The following is a 23,350-nucleotide window of genomic DNA, read 5'->3' on the forward strand; positions in this document are numbered from 1 at the left end:
CAGGTTGTTCATGGTAAATGTATAAAAAATAAAACTGATTTTTGTAATATTAATATGCATCCTGCAACCTTGTTAAACTCATTTATTAGTTCTAATTTTTTGTGTGTGGATTTCTCAAGATTTTCTATATATAAAATCATGCCATCTGCAAAAAGAGAATTTTACTTCTTTTTCTTAATCTCATTTCTTTTTCTTGCCTGATTGTCCCAGCTCACACTTCAAGTACAATGCTGAATAAAAGAAGCAAGTGTAGGCATCCTTATTTTCTTTTTTTTTGAAACGGAGTTTCACTCTTGTTACCCAGGATGGAGTGCAATGGCACAATCTCGGCTCACCACAACCTCCGCCTCCTGGGTTCAAGCAATTCTCCTGCCTCAGCCTCCTGAGTAGCTGGGACTACAGGCGTGCGCCACCATGTCCAGCTAATTTTTTTGTATGTTTAGTAGAGACGGGGTTTCACCATGTTGACCAGTATGATCTCGATCTCTTGACCTTGTGATCCACCTGCCTCGGCCTCCCAAAGTGCTAGGATTACAGGCGTGAGCCACCACACCCAGCCCCTTATTTTGTCTTGACCTTAGCAAGAAAGCATTCTGTCTTTCACCAGTAAACATGGTATTGTGGGGTTTTAGTAGATGCTCTTTTATCTGGTTCAGATACTTCTCTTTTATTCCTGGTCTGCTGAGTGTCTTTTTAGTGCAGAGACTGCACTAAATTTATTTGGATTCTGTCAAATACTTTTTTTTTTTTTTTTAAGATGGAGCTTCACTCTTGTCACCCAGTCTGGAGGGCGGTGGTGCGATTTTGGCTCACTGCAACCTCTGCCTCCTGGGCTCAAGTAATTCTCCTGTTTCAGCCCCCAAGTAGCTGGGATTACAGGCACCTGCCATCACACCCAGCTAATTTTTGTATTTTTAGTAGAGATAGGTTTTTACCATGTTGGCCAGGATGATCCTGAACTCCTGACCTCAGGTGATCCACCTGCCTCAGCCTCTCAAAGTACTGGGATTGCAGGTGTGAGCCACTGTGTCAGACCTGCTGGTTTTGTCTCATAACCTCTTCTGCGAAGTACCAGTGGACTAAAGTTAGAATGGGAGCCCTCAGGAAGCTTCTTCCTGGGCCCTGGGCCTTGTGCACCCAGGGTGGATGGGTAAGGGGCTCTTCTAGGCTTGTTGGGGAGCTGTGCCCCTGCCCAGCTGGGCGCACTGTGGGTGGAGGGCGTGTGGGTGGGTCACCCTAGCTGGCATCCTAAGGGCCTGCCTCCTGCCCTGCAGCCCTCACCTGTGCCTCTGTTCTTTAAAGGGCTGCTCCTCCTAGGGGAGCCGGTCCGCTGGGAGACCAGCCTGCAGCTGATCATGGATGTCCTCCTCAGCAATGGGAGCCCTGGGACTAGCCTGGCGACAGCCCCCTATCCCCACCTCCCTGTCCTGGCTAGCAACATGGATCTCCTGTGGATGGCTGAAGCCAAGATGCCCAGGTGAGGACACAAAGCTCTGGCCTTGGCCTGGTGGCCCACTCCTGGCTGCTGCTTGGGCAGTGCTGCAGGCAGTTCCCACTCATCATTCTGAGACCCAGGGTAGTTGGACCTTACTTAGATAGGCCCCATTGCTGCAATAACCTGGCCTTTGAAGGATCACTTCACAAGTTAGTTACTAAACCTAAACTACAGATTACAGAGTCTGAGGAGAGGATGTTTCACGCATGCCCTCTGCCCCCGGTAATCTTAACAGAACATGCTCCTCGTGTCTAGTGGAACCCAAACCATGGACACCTTTTGTGCCGTGTCACTGCACATTATTCAGTTGCTCTTCCTTCCTTGGCTCCGCCCCGTGGCATTGGTTCTTTCACTTCCTTGTTTCCTTGCACCCTTAAGACAGAGAGCAGGGGAAGCAAGGATTCATCTTTTTTGGCAGGGACAGGGGTCTCACTGTCTCATCTGGGCTGGAGTGCAGTGTTGCAATCAGAACTTACTACAGCCTTGAACTCCTGGCCTCAAGCGATCCCCCTGCCTCAGCCTCCCAAAGTGCTGGGATTACAGGTGTGTACCATCACGCCGGCCAAGGATTGTTCAATGGTTGTCTAGACCAGAGAACTGAGACCCAGAGGATAAGTGGCTTTCTCAGGGCCATGCAGGTGCCTGCACTCCCTGCTCAGCTGTGTTGGTGTCATCTGTCCTGTCTTATTCTGTGGCTAACTAGCACAAGTATGGGCGGTCCTTTTTTGGCCCTCAGGGTGCTTACTTGAAGTCCAGCTGACAGCTACTGTGTACCGTTTCGCTGCTGTTATCTGCATGGGCCGACTCTTGAGTCTCAGCCTGCTGCTGACCTCCAGTCAGCCTTGTGAGTGCTCATCAGCAGAGGGTGGGCACGCCAGTGCTGCCTCAGGGCACGTCTCAGTAGCCCCAGAGAGATGGGGGTGCTCTTGTCACTTTTAAAGTGTGTCTCTGTGGCTTGAAGTTGGCATTGTCTCTGAAGTATTATTCCTAGAGGAGGGTATGCTGACACTACACCAGTGGGCTTGGTTGGTTATGTCACTGTGAACTGAAAAGCAAGGGGAAGATTTCAGTTTTAAATCAGATTTGAGATGAACTTCTCTAATTAAAAATAGAATCGTTGCATAGATGACACTGAGAAATGCGGTGGCTCACACTTGTAGTCCCAACACTTCGGGAGGCCGAGGTGGGTGGATCACCTGAGGTCAGGAGTTTGAGACCAGTCTGGCCAATATGGCAAAAGCCTGTCTCTACTAAGAAAACAAAAATTAGTCAGGCATGGCGGTGGGCGCCTGTAATTTCAGCTACTCAGGAGGCTGAGGCAGGAGAATCGCTTGAACCCAGGAGGCGGAGGTTGCAGTGAGCCGATATTGCGGCCAAGCGCCAGCTATCATATTACTATTCCAGGTGACAGGAAGGGGTTGGGGAGGGCAGAGAAGACTACTCTGTCACCAGTTTATTTTATTTTATTTTTTTAGATGAAGTCTCACTCTATCACCCAGGCTGGAGTGCAGTGGCAGAATCTTGGCCCACTGCAACCTCTGCCTCCCAGGTTCAAGTGATTCTCCTGCCTCAGCCTCCCAAGTAGCTGGGACTACAGGTGTGAGCCACAACACCTGGCTCATTTTTATATTTTTAGTAGAGACAGTGTTTCACCATGTTGGTCAGACTGGTCTTGAACTCCTGACCTCAGGTGATCCACCTGCCTCTGCCTCCCAAAGTGCTGGGATTACAGGCATGAGCCACCAATCCCATCCTTTGTCCCTAATTTTAAGGCTGCTTATTAAAAGTTGAGCCCAGGCCAGGCACAGTGGTTCACCCCTGTAACTTTGGGAGGCTGAGGTGGGCGGATCACAAGGTCAGGAGATTGAGACCATTCCGGCCAACATGGTGAAACCCTGTCTCTACTGAAATACAAAAAGTTAACCGGATGTGGTGGCACGTGCCTGTAATTGCAGCTACTTGGGAGGCTGAGGCAGGGGAATCACTTGGACCTGGGAGGCGGAGGTTGCAGTGAGCCAAGATGTGCCACTGAACTATAGCCTGGCAACAAAGTGAGACTCCACCTCAAAAAAAGGAAAAAATTTAGCCCAGCATTTTTGCGTTTCTTGACTGTAGCTTAATCACATAGCCACACCTCATTGCAAGGGAGGGAAGGGAAGGTCTTTTTCACAACTAGTAGTAATATGGTCAGCTGAAGCGGACACCAGCAAAGAAGGGGAGAAGGGCAACCATAGTCTGCCCAGCTCTACAGCAGGATTTAAGCTCTGGAATCAGACTGAGTTGCAATACTGGCTCTGCCATCTTGAACACATTACTGAATCTTGCTGTGCCTCAGTTTCCTCATTTGTAAAATGAGGATGCTAGTGTCCTCTCCTAGGAGTTTTCTGAGAGGGAAATGTGAAATGCCACCTCCAGTACCAGCACAGTGTCTGCTACATGCCAGCTCTTACTCTGGGGAAGAGGCTGGTCTGCGTGGGTGCTGCTTAGAGAATGGCAGTTGTGTTCTCTAGAAGGGCCTAGGGATCAGGAAGATTGAACTGCTTCGTGGTCATTTCTGGCAGATTTGGTAGACACTTCCTGACCTCCTTAGAGATGCCCAGTATGGGAACACTTATTACTTTTAGAGTCTGAAAAAGCAAACACAGGAGGGAGAGAGCAATACCTAACAGCAGGGAAAGAGGCTCAACGGTGCCTCAGGGGCACAAACTGCTCTGCCCCAGAAGCAGGCTGGTGCCTCTCAGGGACACTGCAGGCCTCCTGGGACCCCATGAAGTGAGAACTCCTGCCCCACCCACTTTACAGATGGGCAAACCACCTAGGGCAAATGAGCAGCTGGCCAGTCCCCAACCCTGCTGCCTCTTCTGTGTGAGGACCCTGTGTCTGACACACCTGACTTGTGGGACGAGGGCCTGGATGCTGAGTGGCAGCCTCCATCTCACTCTGCCCTCAAGTGCCCCCAGCCTTGCTGGAGTCCCAGCTGTGGCAGGGCGCTAAAGCAGAAGAGGGCCCTGCACATCCCTCATTTATTCAGGAAGGAGAGCACCAACCGCAGAGCCCAAAGGCTATAGAATTAAAACTGCCCACTGCATTGTAAGCTTCTTCTCTCTTATGCCCTATTTAATTTTCAAAGATAAACAGTAAAGGCCAGGCATGGTGGGCTCATGCCTGTAATCCCAGCACTTTGGGAGGCTGAGGTGGGCAGAGGGCTTGAGCCCAGGAGTTTGTGACTAGTCTGGAAAACATGGTGTAACCCCATTTCTACAAAAAATATGCACACACAAATTAGCCGGGCATGGTGGTACGTGCCTGTAATTCCAGCTACTGGGCAGGCTGAGGTGGATGGATTGCTTGAGCCTGGGACAGAGAGAGCTCCTGACTTAAAAATAAACAAAAAACCAAGACACAATAAAAGCAAGAAGGAAGTAATTCCACCACATCCTTGCATTCAGAGACGCAGCTCAGATGTTTCAGGGACTGAACACAACCCTCTTTAGACCCTCAATATCTTCAAGAACCTTCCTACGCAGAAAAGAGAAACTAGTTTTGAATCCAGGTAATTATTCATTTAAAGAAAAAAAATAACAAAACCAGGATCAAGATAGTAGGCAGGAAAAGTCATGAAACTCTGTGCGGGAACTGGGAGCTTGCTTGGTGGCCATGTGCACAATCGCCCTGGACAGTCACGGTTACATGCTCCACTGCAGGTTTTGGGCACATGCAGACTGCTGAAGAGGTGGGAGGGGCACAGCGTGGAGGGCATCTGTTCTTAGACATTTCTGGTTGAAGCAGAATTTATTAGCCATGGTTCAGAATAATACAAAAATAAAGGCATGGCTTTATACACACTCTTGAAGCTCTTGGCATTCGACTGACAGTGGACACCATACTGAGAGTTATGGAATTCCTAGCATTTAGGATAAGCAAGGACAGGTGTGAGACTGGGCCCAGGAAATGGGGAGGGAATGTGAGGAGAAACGGATTGACACTAAAGAAGAAATGAAGGTGGCTGGGCGTGGTGGCTCATGCCTGTAATCCAAGCACTTTGGAGGCCAAGGTGGGTGGATCACCTGAGGTCGGGAGTTCAAGACTAGCCTGACCGACATGGTGAAAGCCCATTGTAAAACAAAAAAGAAGAAGAAATGGAGGTGCCCTGGAGAACTTATGGCTCCTTTCCATGTCACGTCCAGAAGAGGCAAGTCTACAGAGATCAAAGTAGCCAAGGGGTGCCTAGGGATGGGGAGGGTGGGGTGGGGACTAAGGGGGCTGGATTTCTTTTGGGGGTAATAAACTGTTCTAAGATTGTGCTGATGGTTGCTGAACTGTAACTACACTAAACGCATTGAATTGTGCAGGGTCAATTGTGGGTTGTACGGCGTGTGGACTGTATTCCAATAAAGCTGTTAAGAGAACAAAGGAAGTTCCCCCGGAGATAGCGGGCACTTCCCATTGGGGACATTTATTGACATGGGCTCAAAGGCCAGCAGAGCTAGAATTCAAGGCTTGTGAGGAATGGGACAAGATGGGAACATGTGCTCTAGCCAGGGAAGAGTGCACCGTAGTAGCCTGTACTCTGGAGGTTGAACAGGTATTTACTGGAAACCAGGGAAAGGTCACAGAAAGCCTGGTAGCTGTTCAGGCCCAATGAAGCCCCTCTCCAGGACTACTGGAGGAGAGACAGAGCCCAAAAGGCCAGTGGCTGGTAGGCCTCAGCTCCTGTTCTCCCTTGCCTGGTCCTTTGCTGCTGTTGGGTGGAGTATGGGCCATGCACTGTCTGGGACACAGACCTTGGTGGCCCTGCTGCCACTAGGCAAACTCCAACTGCAAGAAAAAACTCTACAACTAGGAACTTCTTGACCTACAATATGTGACTCAAAACAACTGTTAGAAACTCTTACCAGATTAACAATTTATGCATTCTTTTATTAATAACCTTTCAGTTACATGTATGCGTGTACACACACAGACACACACTGTCCTATTTGCTCTGCTGTCACATTTCCAAATCCTTTCCTCACTGGAGCTTGGAAATACAGTTAAGCGATCAGGTGCAGGAATAAAGGGCACCCTATTCCAGCGTCTGACAGCACCTCAATGTGTTCTTCAGGACCCTGGAGCCAGAAGCCTTCAGCCTACTCCTAGGAGGTAGTTCAGGAACAGATTCCTCAAACACGGGCTTCAGAGCATCTCTTCAAATGCTGCTTTTGGACCTCAGACCTTGAAGTCACAGCAGCACCCCTTCCTCTCCCCACACAAGGTCTGGCCAGGTCTTCACTGCTCCCCCTACCCCTCATTTCCTTGCCCTTGTACCCCACGGCTTCCCAAGCTCAGGGGAGCTCCAGCCCAGCTGCTCTGAAGAATCCTGCACGCTAACAGCTCCCCACTGAAGGCTGACAGCTCCCCACTGAGGGTCGACGGCTCCCCACTGACGGCCAGCTGGGATGCGGGTGCAGGTTCAAACTCACCTTCCTACAGGATTATTTTTGTTTCACCTCCACATTTCTCTCTGTCTATAAATGAGCTCAGGTGACATCCAGCTGTGTTTGGCCCTCAGCTTTTCATCATGCAGACAGACAGCTCATCAGACAAAAGGGGCCTCAGGCCTTGGGGCTGATGCCCCCACCCCGATCTCTCTGGCTGCGCCCTTCCTCCCAGTCCAGGCTCCACCAGCAGCTCCCTGACATGCGCACTCCACTCCCTCCCAGCACTCGTCCACAGGCTGCTTCCTTCCCCCACCCACAATCCTTCAGCTTAGGCGTCCCCAGGACCTCCTCCTGACCTGGTGCCTTTCCTGTACATGCTCACAGCCCTGGGCAGGCTTCAAATCAACCTTTCTATTTTTTGTTATTTTTTTGAGACAAGGTCTCACTCTGTTGCCCAGGCTGGAGGGCAATGGTACCATTATAGCTTACTGCAGCCTCCACCTCCTGGGCTCAAGTAAGTGATCATCTTACCTCATCCTCCCAAGTAGCTAGGACTATAGGCATGTGCCACCATGATTGGCTAATTTAAAAAAAAAATAGGTAGAGATGAGTTCTCATTATGTTGCCCAGGCTGGTCTTGAACTCCTGAGCTCAAGCAATCCACCTGCCTAGGCCTCCCAAAGTGCTGGGATTACAAGCATGAGCCACTACACCTGGCCCATTCAGCTTTTACATCACATGTGACCATCCTTTTTTTTTTTTTTTTTTGAGACAGAGTCTCCCTCTGTCACCCAGGCTAGAGTGTAGTGGCACAATCTCGGCTCACTGCAACCTCCGCCTCCCAGGTTCAAGCAATTCTGCCTCAGCCTTCTAAGTAGCTGGGACTACAGGCATGTGTAACCATGCCCAACTAATTTTTGTATTTTTAGTAGAGATGGGGTTTCACCACGTTGGCCAGGCTGGTCTCGAACTCCTGACCTCAAGTGATCAGCCCACCTTGGTCTCCCAAAGTGCTGGGATTACAGGCCTGAGTCACTGTGCCTGGCCCATTCTGTTTGTTAATGTGTCCTTAGCACTAAAGGTTAAGCTCCTTGGTGGCTGCGGCCATGCCACATGTAACTTATCTTGGTATCTCAAATGCCTGGCACATATTAGGTGCACAATAAATGCTTGATGAATGAATGATGGTGAATCAAGGACACTCTGCCATTAGCTCCTTGGAGTAGGCTGTGTGGATTCCCCTGGGGATGGAAAATAACCAGATGGCTGCATAAAGAATTCAGGGGGATGCCTGGGATGAAAATCCAGACACCTACATTTTAAAGCCTACACTTCACACACGAACAAACACACATACAGATATGTACACACAGAAGAACACGTGTACACCTACGTGCACACAAACTCCTTCAAGGCTGGGATCTGGGCGGTCCCTGGGGAGCCGCCCTCAGGCCCGGGGCCTCTCTGACTCTGACCCCGCCGTGTCCCAGTCCGAGTTCTCCTGCAGCTGGCGGAAGAGCAGCTGCCGTTGGAGGCTCCTCAGGCTCTCCATGTCCTCGGGAGAGAGTGGCGAGGCGGGCTTCCCTGGGTCCTGCTCTTCTTCCTCCTCCATTTCCGTGAGTCCGTCGGGGGGCTGCCTGGAGTTCCTGGTGATGTAGCCCTGGTCAGACTGTACCGACTGCTGCTGCTCCTCCTCGCAGGGTGTGTGCGGGTCTTTGAGGACCACGGCGGGTCTGCCGCAGCCCCCCCGGGCCTGGCAGCTCAGACTCTGCTGGAAGAGCGAGAGCATCAAGCCTTCCAGCTGCTCCCTCAAGTCCTCTGGAAGGAGGTCAGGAGACGCCATAGAGGTGCTGCCAAGGGGTGAGTCCTCGGGGTCCACAGGGAGGAAGAGGATGCTATTTCACCTAGTGCCCACGCCACCCCGCAGCAGGCACGCCTCGTCCTCCCCGGCCAGCGCCAGCCGGCCAGCAGCACCGTCAGCCAGGGGCCCGGGCTCTACTGCAGCCGCCGGGGTGCCCTCCTCTGCGGGGAGCACCAGGGTGTGGAGGGGCTGCGTCGCTGGCTGCCCCCGGGACTGCAGGTGAGGCTCCAGCTTCGCCACTGCTGCTCCTCCTTCCTCCTCAACCAGGAGGTCTACTGCCAGGCAGGCCTGGGACCCAGGTTCATGGACCAGGGGCGCCCGCTTCACAATGCCAGTTCCTGAAGGCAGCAGCGGCTCCTCGAACACGTCTTCGTCCAGGGATGGGGCGTCCTGGTCATCAGCCGGGCAGAGGCTCTTGCGCTCGAACCAGTCGGGGCAGTCGGGACAGCGGGACTGCCAGTCCCGGAACCTGTCCAGGGTGGCGCAGAGCTGCCTGCCGCCCGGGCTGCACAGGTAGTTGTCCCCCGACAGCTCCCCAACACGGTGCATACGGCCCGGCTGGAACATCTCCAGATCCTGGATGCGGAAGTACACCTCCTCGATCCTGTCCATGAGCGCGTACCGCAGCGCCACACCGAACAGGTCGGGGACGTCGCCCTAGTCGCTGACCTCGCGGAAGTAGCAGACCACGTAGGTGCCGAAGCAGGCTGGCCTCTTGAAGTCCGGGGGGATCATGTTCATGGCTGCTGTGAACAGGTCCCCCGCGGGCTTCCTGTGGTCGCGGCGCAGCCACACAGGCGCCCCCTGGCCCAGGAACGCCTGCCACTTGGCGCGCGTGCTGCGGGAGCACAGGATGATGATCTTGGAGTTGCTCTCCACCATCTCCTGCTTCTGGCGGCCCACCCAGGTCATGACTCCCACCTCTGAGATGATCTGCTCTTCCAGCAGGTCCAGGGCCACTTCCGTGCTGCAGGCAGTGAGCAGGAAGTGGGCGAATTTCAGGACCACGTCCATGTAGAGGGGGTGATCGGCTCCGTAGATGATCCAGACCTTCCTGGGCTTCAGCTACAGGGGCATCAGGTTAGCAGCAGGCAGGCCATCTAAGGAAACAAGACCACACGTGCTGACCCACACCCCAGGGCCCAGGCCCTCTGTGCCTGCCAGCCCTGAAGGGGCCTGGACCAGGACACAGCCTGGCTCTCTCCCTAGCCTGAGAAAGCGACTGAGGCCTGCTGGAAAAATGCAGGTTTAGTATTCCACCTTTGGCTGCCTAAAGAAAATCAGTCTGCTGCCTTGTGGGAAAAAGAATCTCTCACGTTCCTATCTGGTTTAGCCTGCACTTTAATTAAAAAAAGAAAAAGAGCGGCCAGCCCTGTTGGTCTGCTTCCTACAGGGAGGACCTCTTTTCACAAAATACCGTGCACTTACCTTTCCTCGTCTGATTCAATAAATGGCACCCAGGCCTTGTTATTAGGGGCCCTTCTGAGTGGGATCCTAGAAGGGGGAGTCCTAGGGTAGGGTCTCCTGAAGGGGCTTGGGAGTTAGAAGGCAGGAGGCAACCCACCCACTTATCCCAGGAGAAACCTCCACTGCTTTAAAAACAAGCAAACACGCAAACCAGGAAATACTGACCGGCATGTTTGGTGTCATTACTGTGTTTTTCGCTTGCAGGCCCTGGAAATGAAAAGAAAGATACTGGAGTGGTTCTTTGGGAAGAGAAATAGAAACCTACTCACAGAGCACGTGCCTTACCCTGACAAAGGGTGAAGGGTAAGGGGGCAGCCCTGAGCTGGGAGGCCGTGCTAGGTGCCCGTACAGCCGTGAATCCTGGGTCTGCCACTACAAGCACATGACCGGAGCAGTTACTGGTGCCTCTGAAATGCAGCTTCTTCCTCTGTGTAGTGGGTCTGTGTTTGCTTTGTGTAACGGGTATTAAATAAGCATGTGTATGTAAAGTCCTGGCACGTTGCACATAATCAGTTGGGGTCATAGTTGTTATTTTACAGCACTGACCCAGCTGGGACCCCCAGAACAGTGCTGGAGGGTCCACCCTGGCTCCTCACTATGGTCTTGGTCTGCCCTGTGTCCCTGAAATTTGGCCACCCCAAACTGACTCCACCCGAGGGAAAGCTCTTCCCCAGAAGCATCCTGCAGAAGGCATGCATCTTACACTTCTTTCCAGAAGCAGCCCCACTGGGCCGCTTGCAACATTTCTTCCTGGTGTTTTTGGGGTGAGGAAGGGGAACCGACATACTTAAGCAATTGTTCCCCTCGGAGATGTGATGAAAAAACTGCTCTGTGGGAGTTAACTCCTTGGTGACAGCTGGGATGATCAAGACCCACAGATGACTGAGCAAGTGACTCAGAACCTTAATCTCAATCCTCACCCTTTCAACTCTTTCCTAGAACCATCAAAGACAGTGAAATAACCAGTGAGGCTCCTCCTTGTCTTCACCCCGGGATGTGGCACACTTTGGGAAACAGAAACAGCAGAAACGAAATGAAAAGCACCCGCCACACCTTTAGAGAGCCGCACAGCCAACAGAGCACCAGCCGAGAAGTTATCAGATGTTATCAGAACCCCCCAAAGGCCCTCTCATGCCAGCAGAGGGCTGCAGGTAGGAGAGACTGGTATGTACTAATGCCCCCCAGCAAGCACCTTCCTCAGCTACTCATTTAACCTTCATCACAGCCCTGACAGGGAAGCATTATCAACACATTTTACAGAAAAGTGACTCCATGGTGTGTTAAGTAACTGGCCTCTGACTACAAGGCTAACGAGGTGGGTCTGGGGTCTACCCCGATGGCTCAGGGCAGCTGGGGACTTCTCTATCACTCGACGCTGGCCCTCGCTATTCTCCCTGACCCCAGATGTACACATTTGGGGGCTGCAGGATGGGGTTGTTCAGGCTGCTCCGCCTGCCTAGCTGGTAATTCCTGACACAAAAAAAACTTCACTCCGGCTCCTTCCAACCTGTTGAGTTTAAAAATATTTCATTTAATAACAACAAATATAATGGTAGCTAACAGACACTGTGCAAACAGCACATGCCAGGTTCTGTGCTAAGAATTCATGTGCCTTATTTCACTCAGCAGCACAGTGACATGGTTATCACTGTGATTTCCATTTTCCAAGCGAGAACCTGAGGCTCAGAGAATAAAGCGATTTGCCCTGCTAGTGAGTGGCAGTGCTAGGCGTGGCCAGAGCCCCAGCCCTTACTGGGTAGCCTCCAGGTCATGCAGATGGTAAGCAGGATGATGGAGCCCACCAGCAGGATGGAGACACCTGTGATTAACCAGTACACCCACAGGGGCATGTAGTCTGTGATGAGCAGAACAGAGTGAGTGCTGCCCAGGCCTGCCCTGCTGGCCCTGAGGGCCCCAGCCCCAGGCTCTGTCCTCTCTGGCTACTGACAAAACATGGTCTGCCCCTCCCCTCACCCAGGCTGACAAACCATGGTCTCACCTCCCCTGGGCTGACAAACCATGGTCTCACCCGCCCTCCGGGCTGACAAACCATGGTCTCACACCCCATCCCACTCCTTCAGGCTTGTCTGCCTGGCTCAGGCAGGGACTTCTCATGTGGGCCCTGGGGAATGACCCCTGAGGGGTACAGCGCTGCAGAGATCGGAGCTTACCCACAATTGGTTCTGCAATGCGAACAAAGGGAAAGAGTATTCTTAACCCTTCCCAGTCATCACAAAAACCACCACTGACATCCCTTAAGGCCCTTCATGACCTTGGTCCTGCACCAGGCACTTTAGATCCAGGCTGAACTTAATGAAACCACCTACAAGAGACAAGGACTTGAGCTGCTGGTCTAAGGAGAGATGCCTTGCCTCCTCCTTGGGAGGCTGCGTCTCCTTCCAGCCTGGCCCCATGTCTCAGCCTTCTTGTGAGCCTATGGCCACAGCCTCCCATGTGTTAGGGCATGTGACTTCTGAAGTCCCTGGTGTGTGATCTTGGACAAGTTATTCAATATCACTGTGTCTTAGTTTCCTCATCCATGAACCTGGGGTTTGGGGTGGGGGAATCCTCTACTTCACAGTATGATGACTCACAACGAGTGAGCATCAAACATGGACAGCACATTGGAGCAGCGCGCTCTGTGCATGGCGCAGAACTAGGCCTATAGGATAAAAACCACCATATTTTCCAGTCAAGAAAGTTGAGGGTCAGAAAGGTTAAGGATTTTGCCTGAGGATGCATCGCTAATGAAAGGCAGCCAGGAGTCCAACCCCAGGGAGTGACACTCTGAAGCCCACTCCACACTTCAGGCCTGAAGAGCTCCAAGTTAAACTAAACTCTCCCTGCAAATCACCTCCAAGAACCAGGTCAGGCCTCAGCCCAGGCTGGTGGCCCTCAGCCATCTGCACTCCCAGTGTGGCCCTGGACAGCGGCATGTCTCCTATCTGGAGTGTCTGGTGTTTCTGGGCAGGAAACAGTCACGGAGTGTCTGAAGCAGTCATTGAGGCAGCTGCTGAAGAAGGGCTGGATCTGTGGGCAGAGAGGGCAGGTTAAGGGCTCCAGGACCATAGAGTGCCCACGGCATCCAGCCAGCAGAGGCAACATGAGAGTAGGGGACTGTGGCTGGCTATTCCACGATCTCTAGGTGGCCATCGTCTCCAGGCTATTCCACGATCTCTAGGGGCCCTCTGATTCCCCTCCAGCAACAGTGGGGAGTCAGAGGGCCTCTGCCCAGATGAGGCTGATAGAATCAGAAAGGAGAAAGGCAGGGGCAGTGTCTCAATGGGCAAGGAATTCTCACTGCCAGCGGTGCTTACAGCCAGAGAGAGCACAAGCCTTCCCTGTACACCAGCAGGAACAACAGACTATGCATGCTCCCCTCTCCTTCCACACAACATTCTAAACCATTGCATGCTCCCCTCTCCATCCACACCATGCTCTCCACCTGTGCACATTCCTCACTCCCATCCAAACCATGCTCTCCACCTGTGCACACTCCCCACTCCCATCCACACCACTCTCCACCTGTGCACACTCCTCATTCCCACCACACCACACTTTCCACCTGTGCACACTCCTCACTCTCATCCACACCACTCTCCACCTGTGCACACTCCTCACATCCACACCACTCTCCACCTGTGCACACTCCTCACTCCCACACACCACTCTCCACCTGTGCACACTCCTCACTCCCACACACCACTCTCCACCTGTGCACACTCCTCACTCCCATCCACACCACTCTCCACCTGTGCATATTCCTCACTCCCATCCACACCACACTCTCCACCTGTGCACACTCCACACTCCCACACACCACTCTCCACCTGTGCACACTCCTCACTCCCATCCACACCACTCTCCACCTGTGCACACTCCCCACTCCCATCCACACCACTCTCCACCTGTGCACACTCCTCACTCCAATCTACATCACACTCCCCACCTGTGCACATTTCTCACTCCCATCCACAGCACACTCTCCACCTGTGCACACTCCTCACTCCCATCCACACCACGATCTCCACCTCTGCACACTCCTCACTTCCATCCACCCCATACTGTCCATCCATTTTGCTCCCTGCACCCATCCACACTACACTCACCTGCACTCGGTGGCGACAGCATCATCTAAGGCTGCGTAGAGTCACTGTGACATTGGATCGCTGATGGAAGTCCTCTGGTCTGGGCTGAGGAGAGAGGCAGGGATGGGTAAGGCTAGTTGGATAAGGAGCTACTTAGCTCTGCCATGGAGAAGCTGTCCAGGGCACCCCTTAGGAAAGCCAGGGGACAAATGCTTTTCAGGTTTGTGTTCCAGAAAAAACTCCATTTTTGCATGGAAGCTGGTTTGCTGTAAATTCGTTAGTGTATTTCTTAACTGGTAAGTCTCTCTTTGCTCTGGCTACTGGGAATTGGGGCTACAAATCTGTGTTCATTCACACCAGTTGTACAGAGCCACACAGCACACTTTTCTTGCCCAGCCTCTCAGGTAGCTGGGATTACAGGCGTGTGCAAGTGCACCTGGCTTACTTTTGTAGTATCAGTACAGATGAGGTTTCAGCATATTGGCCAGGCTGATCTTGAACTCCTGACCTCAAGTGATCCACCTGCCTTGGCGTCCCAAAGTGCTGAGATTATAGGCATGAACCACCATGCCCGGCCTATTTTATTTCATTAACTTTTTTTTTTTTTTTACTCTGTTGTATGGGCTGGAGTACAGAAGCATGATCTGAGCTCATTGAAACCTCTGCCTCCCAGGTTCAAGCAACTCTCCTGCTTCAGCCTCCCGAGTAGCGGGGATTAGAGGCATGTATCTCCACACCCAGCTAATTTTGGTATTTTTAGTCGAGATGGGGTTTCACCAACTTGGCCAGGCTGGTCTTGAACTCGTGACCTTGTGATCCACCCACCTTGGCCTCCCAAAGTGCTGGGATTACAGGCATGAGCCACCGCACCCAGCCTCCTTTTTGTTTATAAGAACTGGTGTCTTGCTCTGTCCCCCCAATTGGTGTAGTGGTGCCATCAAGGCTCACTGCAGCTCCAACTCCAACTTCAAGCCTGCCGTGGCCTCCCAAAGTATTGGGATTATGGGTGTGAGGCACTTATTTCCTTTAGTTCCCCTTTATCTCTATTTCCACATTTCTTTTTTTAAATCCTCAAATCCTTTTTGTAATAAACACAGCAAAACAAAAAGAGAACAAGGGAGCCTATGGAGGAGGGAAGAATGAAAAGGACTGAGTCATGGGCAGGATGGAGTCAACTGCCTTTCTATCAACCATCAGATTACCGGGGAAGAAAAAGGCAAGGCACCATGATCACTTCGGAGTAAGCACAGCATGAGCTCCAAGCTCTGGCAACACAATTCTGTCAGACTAGCAGAGAAGAGACTTGGGGCTTGGAGGGGTGGTTCTGAGCTATGCTAGAAAGGTCAAAAATAGCAGAGTTACCACAGGCATGTGGTACATGTGCTCAAAGCAACTGTGGTTCTCCGTATGTGGAAAGCTGGTCAGCAGGATCTGGTAACGGGTAGATTCATTCCACAGGGTGAAGCTCACATGCAGATGGTGGGCCTCCAGGTTCTCCACAGTGATGTCGGGGTCCCACAGGCTGCCTGCCAAGGTTATGCACGCAGGCTGGGAGTGAGGAGGGGCGTGGGAGTGGGAGCGTGCGTGCATGTGTGCAGCTGTCCTGGGCGGCCCATTACCTGCCCTCACGCACGGCGTGGTTCTTTTCATCCTGGTGTCCTTGCAGCCTACCGATGCAGAGAAAAGGGAACTCATGAAGCCTCCACCTTAGGAAACCTGTTCTTCCAGACTCCTGACACCAGAACAGCTATCTTTTCTCCCCTGGGTGGTCCCTTCAGAGTGAGCTCCGGGGTTGCACCCACCTCAGCATGTGTGTCAGCCTGCTTGCCTGATCATCTTCTTTCAGGGAACCCTCCCAATTCAAGTGCATTCCTCCTGAGCTTGCTGTGGGTGACCAAGCAATCCCAGTCCCCTCCAGTTCCTTCTCTGTCCACCCACAGCTTCTTGCCCCGGGCTGCCTGTCTTTGCCCAGGCTGAGAAGACATGTGACAGGTGTGAATCAGCATGGAGGGACAGGGACTGCGTCAGTCACTTCAGGAACAGGAGAGAGAACTGAGGAGACTGACTCCTTCAACAAATACCGATGGGCCCCAACCATGCACCAGGCTGTGTTCTTGGCACTGCAGGTAAGTGGTAAACAAGACAAAGCCCTGCCCCCTGGAGACTTCAAGCCAGTAGGAAAGACCAATAAAAGCAAACACACAGCCGGGCATGGTGGCTCACGCCTGTAATCCCAGCACTTTGGGAGGCCAAGGCGGGTGGATCACGAGGTCAAGAGATTGAGACTATCTTGGTCAACATGGTGAAACCCCGTCTCTACTAAAAATACAAAAAATTAGCTGGGCATGGTGGTGCATGCCTGTAATCCCAGCTACTCAGGAGACTGAGGCAGGAGAATTGCCTGAACCCGGGAGGCGGAGGTTGCGGTGAGCCGAGATTGCACCATTGTACTCCAGCCTGGGTAACAAGAGCGAAACTCCGTCTCAAAAAAAAAAAAAAAAAAAAAAAGCAAACACACAGCATGCAACACCATGCCAGGGAGTGATGAGCCACATACAGCAACACACAGCAGGGTAAGCCGAGAGTGTGTGTGCACGCATGTGCAGGGTGTTTCCAGGATGAAGGTCAACACCATCCTTAACAAGTATTTCCGGACCACCTGCTAGATGCAAGGAAATTTGTGAGACTCTGGAGATGATACAAGTGGGCAGAAGACCCAGAAGACCCGTGCCTTACCAGGCACGAGGAAATTCTTGGACTAGTGGTTTGGGTCTCCATCAGGGATGGGCTTGGGCAGTTGGTGAACGGTCACCTCATGCTCCAGGTTAGGGTTGACCACGAAGTGGCTGCCGGTAAAATGCCACTGCAGAGAAGGCAGGAAGGGAAGGTGGATGGGTTACACACACCTCTCTATGCCCAAAGTTCCCCGTTCCCACCCACTCCCAAACATTCAGCCAAAAGTAAGAATAAAGCAACAACCACAGCAAAACCCAAAGTCAGGGAAATCAGTATCTTTGTCCTGTTTCCTCTGGTCTTTTCTGCCTGTTAAGAAAAACAGTAGCAACATGGATCTGGCCTCCTGAGCAGACAGTGAATAAGGGAAAGCAGTCCTGCCCCCCCACCAGCCTTCTCAAATTCTAGAACAATGGGTGTGAGTCGGCTGGGCCAGAGGACTTGGGGCTGTGGAGATCTGGCACACAGGCAGGTAAAAACTTTGTCAAATGATTCTTCCTCCTGAAATGGAAAAGCCAGGGATCTCTTGAGAACGTTCTGGGGTAAAAAAGTGCAGAGGACAAGCTAGAGAGGCCCACTCACCCTGGGCCAGCAGGCACCTTAGTTGCAGAGATATTTGAATTTGTGCCGAGTTATTTTCCGGGTGGTAGAGATTACAGATATCAACTCCAACCCCCATTCTAGTTACCCTGGAGGAGAAGCCAGGGGTCCTTCACTTCTAAGTGGATGGAGAAACCTGATTCTCACCATCACACAGCAGCCAAGTTTGGGGGTCCTAATTTAACATTGGAGAGGGGTTCTGTGTTTGCCGCTGTGTCTGTGGGAGATCTAACTTGTTTTCAAGTGGCTGTTTGCAGATTTAAACCAGTAGTCTTTAGACTAAGTCTTGTATCATAATTACTTGAGGGGCAGTTAGGCAACAGTTGCTGGACCCCACCCTAAGAATTTCTGGCCTGGGAAGTCTGGGGAGGGGCCATAGAACACATATTCCTTTTCTTCTTCTTTTGTTTGATACAGAGTCTCACTCTGTCACCAGGCTGGAGTGCAGTGACGCACTCTCAGCTCACTGCAACCTGTCTCCTGGATTCAAGCGATTCTCCTGCCTCAGCCTCCTGAGTAGCTGGGACCACAGGTGGGTGCCACCATGTCCAGCTGATTTTTGTATTTTTAGTAAGGCAGGGTTTCACCATGTTGGCCAGGATGGTCTCCATCTCTTGACCTCGTGATCCGCCTGCCTCAGCCTCCCCAAGTGCTGGGATTACAGGCGTGAGCCACCATGCCCAACTAGAACACACATTTCTAACAAGTTCCCAGGTGAGATTGAGGCTGCTGATCTATGGAGCACACTTTAGGACCCACTGCTTCAAACAAACATAAAAAAGAATCAACATTTCATGCTATAGCCATGCGCAGCAGTGTGAGACTGAGCTGCGGAGTGCTCATTTGACCACCTGTGGCAGCTCTTTGGTCTGGGCAGCTTTTTCTTCCTCAGGTAAGCCCCAGCTTAACCCAAGTTACACAGCAAAGATGTCATACAAAGTTACACAAAGATGGCAGGAAGCAGGGCTGTGGAAGTTGTCTTCCAATTCACCTTTCTTTCAGAATGAATAGCTCGGTAAAGTGGGAAGAAAGAGCAGGGGTATGTCAGGAAAGCTTTCAAAATACACTCTGTCCCTCACTAGTGCTCATGACGGCCACACCACTTCTCTTTTGACTTCTGCCCATCTGAGGCTGCCGTTTGGAATTCCTCAGACTCTCTCAGTGCCTCTGGGTCTTCACTGCTCTAAATCAGGGTCTGAATTTGGGGACAAGTCTGTACTGGTGTCATCAGCGGACCATGATCCACTCAGGAGCTGTATTCTTACCCGCTTGTGGTGATGCCTCAGTTTGGACAGAAACTCGAACGTGATGCACAAATGTTCATTGGTGTTTAGCTGCAGGACAGATAACTCTGTGCCCTCGAGGTACAGGATACTGGCTGGAGGACAGAAGTGGAGAGGAGGCAAACAGATACAGGTCAGCCACGACAAGTGCTGGGTGTGTCACCTCCATCTGCTGTGGTTGTTCACTCTTGAAAGAAAATCTGCCCTGTTTAACCCAGCTCTCCACTTCCTGTCCCTTTCAGCTCACTGCGTACTTCCTTGCAGACAGTTATTTCTAGCTGGGCAAGGAAAAATGACACTTTACACAGGGCTAGAAGCAAAGGCTTTGCAAATTTTTGGTGAGGGCTTTGACAGCCTGGCATGGGTGTCGAACACAGCCGCGCCATCATCCTCACGAGGCTGCGGCAGTCAGCAGGAGCACTGATGCCGGGGACTTCCAAAGAGAACTCCCTGAGGCCCTGGTCACAAATCTGGGGCTGGTGCTTATTCACCCCAGTCACCCCAGTTCTGTAACATAAACTCTCCATTCCTGAATAGGCTCCGGGGATGTTTTAAAAGTGGTCCCTAAATTAAAGGAACAAACAGGCTGGCAAATGTATTGCCATTTTCTACTTCATTTTGGGTACTGCAGTCACAAAATTAACCACTTGCTTTTTTATCCCCAGGGTGCTAAAAATGTTAGGCTGAAGGACGTCCTTTCATGAGGAATGGAGTGATGGGAAGGCATCACTGCGGGTTAATACCCAAAACACTGAACAAGCATTAACGCTTGAAATGATGTATCCTTACAACACTAAATTTGAGCCCTCATGTCTGAGCATAGGACTGGGAGCCCAATCCTGAGCTGACTGGGAGAGCTGACAGGTGGGTCTGTGGACTCACTTGGAGGCAGGGAGACTCCCCCAGCATCCTGCTGGCAGGCCCACTCACTGTTTGTCTGCACCATCCATTCAATGTGAGCCACAGGGAACAGGTCTCCTTGCTGGGTGCAGGCAAAGCAGAGCTCAATCTACAGCTCTTTCAGGGAGGAGGGGTCAGGTTTTGAGGGTGGATCCAGCTGTCATCCAGGCAGGTACCTGGCAGCCAGGGAAGAGCAGCACTCAGAGACTTACAGAGGAGATGGATGCCCCAGCAGTGGGTACAGACAGCTAAACAGAAAACAGCTCAGGGGCCTGTGACCCTTGGCTGCATCCTCAGCTTCACTGCCCTGCTCCCTCTTTTCTAACGTGTACTGGGGTCACTACAAATCTCTCAAGTCTAAAGGGAATTTTAGGAGGCAAGACAAAGTATGCAATTTGATCTTGAGATGAAGCTGTGATTGGGCATGAGGGCACAGGTGGGATGGGGCTGTAGTAAGAGCTGCTTTATTTTTATATGTCAGGGGTCCCTAATTGGCTCAGACACTTGAATATGTGCCTCCTCTTTGAATTAAAACAAAACAAAATCTACACCACAGATGTCTCTCACTTTACAGTGACAAGCTGTGGCAAATCAAATTACATTATAGATACAGTAGGACAGCACCCCAGGTAATATTTTCACAATCCGAATGACCGTTCTGTTTCTCCTTTCCTGACTTTTGCATAATGAATTCTCTTGATAGGAAGTGCAGGTGCATGCATTCATGATTCTCCAGGATCCCTCCTGCTGATGGCTGTAGCTCACAGCCTGAACCTGGAGTGGCATGGCAGGGCTTCTGCCAGAAGTTGGCACCAGGCCGTCACTTGATTAACAAGGCAACGAGAAGAACAGAAAAAGATGACTTACTATTCTTAACTGTGCAGTTTAGCCCCTGTGGAAAAAAGAGGGTGGTTATTACAGCTGGGAAAGGGCTTGAATTCACGTGCTGGGGCCAGATGCCCTCCCCTGGCTAGGAATGCCATGACACAGCCCACCTTTCTCACTTTTTGGGGAATAGGATGAAGAGTGAGTCCAGTGGATGGCAAAGGGAACTGGCATTTTATGAGGAACTGCTACAAAGTGGGACCTTGACAACTTTAAAAGACATTGAGAGAGTTTTCTTGGGGTATGCTGAGAAAAGGGCCCCTATATCTCATCTCCTGAGGTTTCCAAGCTTCCTGGAAGACACTGCTGCAAGAGGTGCAGAAGGGATAAGGGGCAGTATTTAGTTTCTGTGACAGATCTGTCAGGGAACATTCACTAAGTTCCCACAAAGTCTCTAGGAAACATGTGCCAGGCCTTGTTCTGGGTGATTGTGTTGAGGTATTATCCTCGGCCCATTTTGTAGATGAGGAAGCTGAGGCACTCATATCACATTACATTGCCTCCCTCCTGGGCAGTATGTGTTAACTTTCCAACCCTGAAGAGATCCTGATGGCCAAATTTAGGAGCCTGAGTGACAAATGCTACCAGGGAAATGTAACCATTAGGCTTATGTGCTGCTGGCTGACCTACTTCGCAACACATACACACACACTCAGACACACATACACAGACACACAACTGGAACCTGGGGTTGAGTCCCCTCCCCAAGCCTCAATTTCTTCAACTATAAAATCAGAATAATTATAATACCAACTCTGTAGCATTGTTGAGCACTACGTGACAGAAACAGAAATGCATACCTTGGGAGTGGGGGTGGGCTGGGGCTGAGGGTGTGCCAGTGGGGAGTCACTCACTTCTCCCTTCGAGTAGGTCTGCATGATAAACCTTTCAAACAATGGGAATGTAGTCATGGACTACACAATGGAATGAGTCTGTGTACTGCATCACTGCCAGACAGGCAGCTCCCTAGAAGCACCAGAGAATCACTATGCCCAGAACCATCTCACTACCTGTGAAACAGGCAAACTGTGCCCCGTGTCTGGCACAAAAGGGCTGCTCTGTGACTAAGGGCCTCCTCCACCAGTGTCTGGCATAGAGTAAGAGCTTAATAAATGGAAACTACTCTTAGGGTCGAGGCCCCACTCATTCAGACCTGGCGGTGCAGGCCCCATGAAGTGTTCAGGCTCAGGTGTCTCCAATTCTCTAACTGGCAAAACAGACCAAATGCATCCCGGGGTGGAAAGTCAGATGCTGAGGCAGACCAGAAATCTCAAGGCCAACAGTGACTGGTGTGAGTAGGGTGCTGGGGCTGGTACCCTCCTCTCTCTGGAGAGGGAGCAGAGAAGACCCCGTGCCACCAGGGTTCATTCACAGGGTGGATGCAGGATGACATCCATACGTGCCCAGGATTGGCTCTGAACAAGCTACTGCACCTGGATCCTCCCTCTCTGGGACCCCAGATCCTAAGTGCTCCCGACCCTGTTCAGCTCCTGTGATTAATTCTCCCCACAGGTCCTGAGCTAGCACCATGGCCCCACCAGGCACTCCTCACATGTTCCCAGCAAAATCCATCTGACTGCCTAGGCCGGCACTAATAAATACCACTGTTTCCTGAATGGTGAGGAGATTAACTCCCCCGAAGCCTCTCATTTCTCCTCTCTTACAATTCCTAGGATGTGAAGCATAAGAAGGTAGTTCTTTCACCTTGAGATGGGGAGCTTTTCTAGAGAAGGCAAACAGATATACCATTTAGAGTAACTTCCTACCAGCCACTGGGAATTACTTCAAAAACACTGCAGGGGCTGGGTGCAGGGGTTCACGCCTATAATCCCAGCACTATGGGAGGCCAAGGCAGGCGGATCACGAGGTCAAGAGATTGAGACCATTCTGGCCAACATGGTGAAACCCTGTGCCTACTAAAAATACAAAAATTAGCTGGGTGTGGTGGCGTGTGCCTGTGGTTCCAGCTGCCTGGCAGGCTGAGGCAGGAGAATCGCTTGAACCCAGGAAGCAGACATTGCAGTGAGCCGAGATCGCACCATTAAACTCCAGCCTGGTGACTGGGACTTTGTCTCAAAAAAACAAACAAACAAAAAAACAAGAACCCTGAAACACTGCAGGATGATGCCCATGATGAAAAGCCCTTGTCTTCATAAAGACCAAGAGGAGAGTGGAAGGGTTTGAGAACACAGTCGGCTGATTCCCAGTGCCACAGGCAGGTGTCCTCCTCTCATTCCTGAGATAGAGGGAAATAGTTTGGCATGCCCCATGGAATACTGGGTTTGGTCCTGGTTTCTGATAGTTGTGGTTGCATGTAAGTCTTTTCCTTCAGTTACTATTATGTTTATAGTTTTCATTCAAAACAGCCCTGAACCGTATCATAGATCTCTCCTCTCCAGCACGGATTAACAAAGTAGGTTAATGCACCACGAGGTCATTCTTTCAATATTCTGCTAGATTGCATTTGCTAATATTTTATTTAGAATTGCATGGTTTTATGTTCATAAATGAGATTGGGTCATAGTTTTTCTTTCTGTGTAAGATTTATCAAGTTTTAGAATTAAGTTTACGCAAGCTTTAAAAAAATGGATAGCTTTCCCTCTTTTCCTGTGGTACTG

At 51.3% G+C, this 23,350-nt stretch overlaps 1 pseudogene; it reads right to left on the reverse strand.

The window, feature by feature from the left end:
* Positions 1–5,768: 5,768 nt before the first annotated feature.
* LOC105734000 (interleukin-17 receptor A-like) lies at positions 5,769–21,610 on the reverse strand (annotated as a pseudogene).
* Positions 21,611–23,350: the final 1,740 nt, after the last annotated feature.

The sequence above is a fragment of the Aotus nancymaae genome, unplaced genomic scaffold (genome assembly GCF_030222135.1).
Source record: "Aotus nancymaae isolate 86718 unplaced genomic scaffold, 86718_ANA_hifiasm-v0.15.2.pri h1tg000155l, whole genome shotgun sequence".
Taxonomy (NCBI): Eukaryota; Metazoa; Chordata; class Mammalia; order Primates; family Aotidae; genus Aotus; species Aotus nancymaae.